At 33.1% G+C, this 8613-nt stretch overlaps 1 pseudogene; it reads left to right on the forward strand.

Moving 5' to 3' along the window:
• The first annotated feature begins 508 nt into the window (after window positions 1-508).
• LOC134261796 (uncharacterized) lies at window positions 509-7906 on the forward strand (annotated as a pseudogene).
• Window positions 7907-8613: the final 707 nt, after the last annotated feature.

Here is an 8613-nt window from a genome sequence, read left to right on the forward strand (position 1 = left end):
AAAAATTTTAATATTTTTTGTAACGAAAGGGCATTTTCCGTGAATATAGTCCGAAAATATTAAAAAAAAATTTCCCCTCTGTGAAGAAACAGAGCCGAAAATGGCAAGACATTAATGCAATATAGCATGAAGAATAAAGTTAATTTAGGTACTTTTTCATCAAAATGACAATGTAAAAAAGCATTAAAATTTGGGAAGTATGCATTATTTATATTTTTCTGAACAGCTCCACAATTGAAATTTAATGTTCAATCTTCCTCTTTTTGGAAAGAAAGAGAAATATCTAGAGGAGGCTGTTTCAAGGATTCATATTTTATCAACACAGTTCGGTAAAATCTAGAATTAGAAGGAAGGATAATTAACGGTCATCCCCAGATGGTGCTACATCAGTCCTGTGTGTTTTAATCAGGGCCAACCTTGTCAAAATATTGATCAGAATATACATATATGACAAAGATTCCCAGCAGACATGAAAACGTCGTCGTGTGATTCTGACATCTGATGCACAATGAACGAGAGAACCAGAAAAACGGGGATCGTGGTTGAAAAGTTTAACGAAGCCTTCTACGAATCCACCATTTTTCTCCGTATCAGCTTCTTTTCCGCAGTATCACCCTCATCATATTTGTTACAGGATTTTTTGCCCCGTCTTGGAAATATTTAGAGTTTACTCTACAGTTCAACAACTTAGACACAAACGATCCCTCCATCTTGGATCCTGGCGATCCTTCATTGTTTGAAGATTCCAGTTTACTCTTAAAGACGTAGCCTCTGAATTTAATTCATCAGTGTTGTACGAAAACTGGAATAAGGAATATAACTTAACTTCTTATTTGAAGATCTTGCAGAGTATTCTTTGAACACAATGAACTTTTCCAATACCTCCAGTGAATTATTTTACTCTTCGTTTGATACTTTAGAACTTTTCACTGCACACATTGTCATTGGACTATGGGAAACGAGGGTCTGTACCAAATTTCTCGCAGAAGAAAATTGCATCCCACCATTCAAAACTCAAGGTAAAGTTTGAAAAAATTACTTGTGTATTTTTTTTCTCTCTTTCTTTATCTATTTCTCTTGTTGTCTAGCTTGCAGCTATTCGACTTCCAATGAAGAATTCTTCTTGACAGCAATAGAATTTATCTTTATGTCACATGCTGACTGACGTTTTTCATACAAATTGTTAGTCCATTATTTATACACTGAATTGACGACAGATTTTTAAGTTATTGCCCGATCATGACATGGAGCACCCGGCTGTTGTGACCGATTGGCAGGGGATGCTCATTCTTCCATGGCACCTGATCTCCCTCTGATGTTTCCGAGGTTATGTTTGCTCTGCTCCTATTTTGTGATGTTTAATGGACTTTTGAACTTATGTATCGGCCACAGAACTTACGAAATGATGACTTTAAACCATACTACTGATATTCTTGTTTCATCGACTTGTTTGTCAAAACTTAGGACTTTTCAACTTTATACACAACCATTCCCCATGATAAATTTAAGTCCCGATCAGGCTTTTCGATATCATTGACAGCTGCTTTTTCAATAAAAATGGAACTCGAAAGTTTATTTACCGTGTCATTGATCATTTGCACAATTATTTTGTTAAAAAAACATTCTGATTGTACACACAAGTACTCTGAAGTCGACATCAAAAACATGCTTGAGTTTCTGATAAACAATATCTATGTTGTTTTTGGAGAACAGGTCTTCCAACAATCTATTGGAATTCCCATGGGTACCAATTGCGACCCGTTATTAGAGGACCTATTTTTGTTATCATATGAAGCAGAATTTGTACAAAATCTGAAAAGAAGAAAACACATGCTGTGGCCTTCAATTCGACATTTAGATATATCGACGACGTATTGACAATTAACAATGCTTATTTTCATTCCTTTGTTGATACGACATACCTGTGAGCTTGAAATAAAAGATACCACAGAGTCTGACACATCTGCTTTACATTTATATAATTTACTTTAAAAAGACGTTAATGGTAATCTAACAACCAAGCTCTATGATAAACGTGATGACTTTAACTTTTCTATAACTTTTCTAACGACATAATAGTGGAAATAACCATTACAAGTGTAAATATAAATATATTCCGTGTAAGCAAACACGAATAAAGGAACCGGACTTTATATGTGAAACATACCACATATTTGTCAAAAATTAAAAGTTGGAAATGCTTACATAAATGTTCTCATCTGTGTTTTTGGCAAGCCAACTTCACAATTAGTGTAAAAATTTTAGTCCCTATCTTAAAGAGAATAAGTTCATTTCAAGCGATCAAATAACATTACAATTTCTTTTTAAATGTACAAGTACAGAAAGTAAATTGAGCAAACTGATTCTGGAATGAAATTATTATATGACCCTCATTCGACTGTAATAAAAACCATAATTGCATAAAAAACACATTTTGATTCAAACGCTTGTGTAATTTTAATCAACAGTCGATTTTTCATCAGAAGGTAAGTTATAAGATGCAGTACACTGTACAGATACTTTTTTCATCCATGCGTGTGTGAAAATTACAGCAAACATGTCTGCTGCAATTTATTCATCACTAGTGTTTATCCTGAAGAAAAAAGCATGAGTAGCACTGTGTACATTCTCTCTGCAAATAACGAGGAGCTGTTGGCACTCATCCTAGCTTTGACACTGCAAAAAAGAATTGAGAACGTGCCCGCGGTCATGAATCAAATTTAACGCCCATTTGTCCAAAATTAGTATTTAAACCATGGCCTTACAATTAGAATGAAATTTGGCAGTCACAGTCAAAATATGACCCATTGTAAGATTTTACATGTAAACAACCATATAATGTACCCATTGTTACCTTCAAAAAATGTTGTAAGCCCTGTAACTTCAACTTATTTTAGTAGCCTTGGTTCAAAACTTCATCGTTCCCTTACATCCCTAATTAACTGGGGGACAAAAATGTTAGAAGCAGATGATGGTGAAAAGTTGACAAAAGGTTAAGTTAAGTCGTTCCTTTTGTCAAATACAAATGTAGTAAAGTAGTTAGATGACCATCAATGTCTATAATCAGTTAAACTCCCAGATATGTAGTAAAGTTTCTGATGTGCTCTTATTCAAGTTTACTGTTCAAATGAAAGACCACACACTCTTTCAATGGGAATAATTAATGGGAAAATATTAACTCATCAAAAAATCTTCTAAAACTTACTGAACATTTGAAGACTTAATTACTGGGTGTAAAGTAAAGCTTATTTAATTTTATTTTAATGAATAGATAAAGCTTTATCGGCTGGTAAGGCACCAAAAAAGGACAATGTTAAACCGAGAAATAAAAAATAGGAAATGTATTTCAAAAGTTTTTATATATATATAAAACAGAATGGTTGATACGAACTGGTTTTCAAACCAATTGTAAGACCATTATTTACACACTATATTGTCATCAGATTTTTCGTTATTTCCCATTCTGACAAGGAGTAATGTGTGACCGGTCGGCAAGGGTTGCTTCTTATTCCGCGGCATCCGACCCTACCTCTGATGATTTAGAGATCCGTGTTTAATTTACTCTAATGCTGGTTGTATTGTTTGAATTGACCTTTTATCATGAGTTTGAATATCTCCATATCTTTTAATTATATATGTTATTTGAGCTCACTGGAAGATATCGAAAAGGCATATGAATGAAGCAACTATTGTTAATTATCAAAAATTCAGTCTATATATTTGATTACGTCTTGAGATGAAAGCAACAGCATGCGCTTTCTTCTTTTATCAAGAAGTTTTTAATTAAATCTGCTTCATAAGAATATAAAACTTATCGGCAATAAAGAAGCAGAATAAATGCTCAACTGAATTCAGACTGATTTTTTGAAGACCTGGTTTCCGAAAACTACATAGATGCATAGGGAAAATATCTTTTTCTCGAAAAAAGTTAAATTACAGTGAGTCATATTAATATGAAAGCACCCAAAGAAAGACTGTGAACTTTAATTTTCGAGGCAATAAAACTAATTTTAGATATTTAAACAATCTACTAGTATTCACAAAGTCACAATAAAGTTTTTTTTTAGTAAATTCTGATCTATCAACTTAATTCTAAAGGTTCCTCTACATATTCCTTTGCTAATAAATCAGCCAATTCTTGGCTAAGAGTAAGTCCTTGGGTCATAATCAAACAAACTTCACAGAACACTATATGCATGCATATAGATATGATTTGCTTGGGAGATACAATGAAAAAAACCTTTATATTCTAAGATTTCAAGCTCACTTTAGCACCGAGAACATAAAGAAGTACCATGTTGGAAACGTGATAACCAAATTGGCGTACAAAAGGTTTAACTCTAACAAAGCCAGAAAAAAAAAATTAAATTCTATTGATAAAATTAAAAACGAATAAATACCATGTATCTTTATATTTTACAGTTTACTATTTTAAATTTACTTACATGGGTTATTTGCAACATTATTTTGTTTTAAAAACACTTTGATTGTATACACAAATGCTCCGAAGTTGTTATTAAGATATGCTTGAGTTTCTGATTTACAATATAAACAGTGCGTGTACATTTGATACGCATAGATCTGATTAGCTTATTTTAACAGTAACACCATATTTAGTAAATTAGAATTCCATTTTAGATACATGTCTATACAGACAAATAAAGACCAAGTTTTAAATAATTCTGTCGGAATTCCTATCGCAGGATACCAATTGCGTCCCTTTTTCGGTAGACCTATTTTGTGTACTCTACTAAAGCAGAATTTATTTTAAATCATAAACACGAGGAGTGCTTCCTGTAGCCTTCAACTAGATATTTAGATATGTGGATGACGTACTTGTCAATTAACAATACTTACTTTCGTGCATTTATCGCCTTTATTTATCCCAGTGAGCTTGAAATGAAAAATATCACAGAGTCTGGCATTTCTCTTTCTTACAAACGCAATTTTTAGCTCTTATGAGTGAAAGATCTCAAAGAAGTGCAAACAAATATGTGAAGAACATTGACCCCACCATCCCTGTCATATGTTAAAAGAGAGAACAGACTACGTCATCGTATTCTTCTTTTATTCATTTTTTTTTTAAAATAAAGAATATGGTACATGTATAGCGAAAAGTATTCAATATCAAAGTCCATAAAACAATACAAAATAGGATCAGAGAAAACACGGACCTCCATAACATCAGAGGTGGGATCAGGTGCCATGGAGGAGTGAGCATCCCCTGCCGACCGGTCACACCCGCCATTTGCTCCTTGTCATGATCGGGAAATTAATCTGTTGTCAATTCAGTATATAAATAATGGACAAACGATTAGTATGAAAAACGTCAGCATTTGGCTCAATGATGAATTGTATTTGCTGACAAGGTCATTGTATCGACCATAGAACTTATGAAATGATGACTTTAAACGGAACTGCTGATATTCTGTATCATCAAATTGTTTGTAAGTAATTTACCTCGTTTTAGAAATTGTTCATACGTAAAACATGTTTTTTTCGTATCAAATAAACTGAGATATTTAAACTCCGTATGCAGGTGATGAAGGTATATTGCTGCATAAGTAAGGGTTGACGATAGAAAAGTTAAAGTCATCACGTTTATCATAGAGCTTGGTTGTTAGATTACCATTAACGTCTTTTTCAAGTAAATTTTCCAAGTATGAAACAGATGTGTCAGACTCTGAGGTATCTTTTATCTCAAGCTCACCAGGATATATCGTATCGTCGTCGATATATATATCTAAATGTCGAGTTGAAGGCTACAGTAAGTTTTTTTTCTTTTCACGCATAAGATTTTGCACAAATTCTGCTTCATGTGAATACAAAAGTAGGTCTGCTAATATCGGGGCGCAATTGGTACCCATTGGAATTCCAATAGATTGTTGGAAGACAGACCTGGTGTCCAAAAACCACGTAGACATGGACAATCAGAAACTCAAGCATCTTTTTAGTGTCAACTTCATGCGTAAAAAGGAATAGCTTCTTAACATCTGAAGATTTATAACATTTAATTTTGTAACAAACTTATTTAGGTCATTGGAATACCGTATAGCGGGTTTTTTGGTGGATGTAAAATTTGGCGTTTTGCCTGCACTAAAATATGCCAATAATTTTGGCGTAATTCATTTTAGCGGACGCAGGGTTTAAGCTCTATGCAGAGTTCAGACAATTTTAGCAATTAAAATTTCAGCAGACAATCATCAAAACGCCAAAATAAGCCAAAATTAGCACCCCGCTAAATTAACCCGCTATACGGTATAAAACATAGTTATTCAATAAAAATGTATCCAGCATTGAGACAATCTCATGTCAATGCTTTCGAACATTTCATTTGGGAACATCCCCCCTTTTTTTTTCTTTTACAAAAATTGATGGTCAATTTTTAGCATGTTTTTCCTAGATTGAGATAATTTTTTTTTCATTTTTCTATCTTTCATGCGGTAAAAGTGTCTATCGTAAAAATAATTAAATTACTTTGAAGCAATGGGATGTGGATGTTATCTTACCAAATCAGTTAATTGATAAAGGTTATTTTTCCTATTAACTAATCGAATCTAATTATTTTTGCGCCTGTGTCGGACTAATTCGAGAAAAAAATTAGATATGTTTATTGGTTCTTTGAATTAAGAATAATACCTCAGAGAATAACTTGGTAAGATGTTAACTTGGAAGAAAGATTGCATTAGATTTTATTTCCAGGGATAAACTACATATAGTGATTGGACTCTAAATTCTATAAATAAGGTTCGCTGAGGGAAAAAACTTTAATTTTGATTTTGGCTATAAATTCTGTGAAAACTTTATTGTTTGCAATTACTTGTTTGTTGTAAATGTAACTTTAAATTAAAGCAAGACTACAGTGCTTCACGTGTATATAATCAAACGGTTTGTTTTATACGTAATTTGCAAAACAGCTTTTAATCAAAAACCAAGAAAGTACTAATCTTAAAAGAAAATTATAATTCAAAGAGTAAAAACTTAAAATAAGATGTTATTGCATTAGACACTCGACTTTTACTTCTTTTTTCATAACATCACAGTTTTATTTTTGCAAATGTAATTATCAGTCTAAACTTTTATCATTTTTAGAATATTATACGTGCGATCTACGTTGCGGTGGAAAAATTTGTATCCGTTTTAGTCTGCTTAATGTCAATTTGAAGTGTATTGTTTGCATGCGATTCTTTCTTATCTGAGAAGTCATTTGGTAATTAGATGTAAACTGATATTGTTACATGTATGGCTTTTGTACCATCTAATCTCTTCCTTTCAGGACACAACTGGATCCGCCGGTCACGGGGGTTTTGTATCCTGGCCCTGGGGATGGCACTTCTGACGGTGGTCCTCATTCTTCTGTGTCTGTTCCTCTCAATCGCTGCTGACATGCTGCTCACCCATGTCATGACTCTCCTCACCAGCATTCTCTCAGGTAACACCTACTATTGTATGGTCTTCACTACTTTTGTCATTGAAACATATGGAAATAACGAACAGTATTCAAGATCAAAATACATAAAACAATACGAAACAGGAGCAGAGCAAACACGGATCTCCAAAACATCGGAAATGGGATCAGGTGCCCTGCTGACCGGTTAAGTCTTACAATCATATTATCTTAGATAACTCAGATAGGAAAAACCTTCAGTTTATATTTTCGTCAGTTTTTAAACCCTTGAAGCATTATAATGATTAAATTCTTTTTTCAGTGGGCAGCATAGCGGTGGGTATCCTCATCTTTACCACCAATCACACAAAGCTGGATGAGCACACGATGTTCAATAACATGGGCATGTTTCAGATGTTAGTTTCTAAAGTATCATGGGCATGTTGGCTTAGTGCCAGTGCTATCCCATCGGCAGCCATGACAGTTATCTTCTTGGGACTTAATTTAGTGTTTTTCTAACTTAAGTGCTACTTTGTACATTATGTTGCTCAGTAACTTTCGATGTTTATAATGAGTACATGAGGAAGATGGTAAGAATTTGGACGCATAACTGTAATGCATTTAAGTATTGTTTATTCTCAACATTTTTGAATCAAAATATACATAAATTAATGAAACAAAAGTATTGTCAGACTCGGAAACATCGAACCACTCTGTTCCTGGGTCTTAAATTGTGAGGGTAGGGTACTTCCTCATTTGAGGATTTTTTCCAAGTTATGTTTTTCTGCAAATGGCTTTCAAAAAATCTTAGCCATTTACGTTTTTAGATGAAAAAAGTAAGGTCTTCTCCGTATGAAAAGTAAGAACTATCGTTGGCTCACCCTTTACTCTAAGTGTTCTATAAACTCTATTTTGTAGATTGGGTTTAAAATGATATATTTGGAGGAAAATTAATTGGCTAAAAATCATATCTGACCACAAACCATGGAAAATTTTCTTTACTATCATATTATATATAAAATCAAAAGAAAGGGAAGGTCAAAAACTACTTGTGATGCAATAAACAACTAAACGATTAAACTTAGTATTTTACAAAATTATTTAAAAAGTGATAAAATAATTTCTGACCATTAAGTAAAACTCACTGTTTATAAGGTGAAGTTAAACTGTAAATGATAAAGAAATATTTTGAAAGATACCGAGTAGTTAAATTAAAAAATATGAAA

Source organism: Saccostrea cucullata, unplaced genomic scaffold, assembly GCF_032062105.1.
Source record: "Saccostrea cucullata isolate Sc308-1 unplaced genomic scaffold, CSIRO_AGI_Scuc_v1 ctg11886, whole genome shotgun sequence".
NCBI classification, from domain to species: Eukaryota; Metazoa; Mollusca; class Bivalvia; order Ostreida; family Ostreidae; genus Saccostrea; species Saccostrea cuccullata.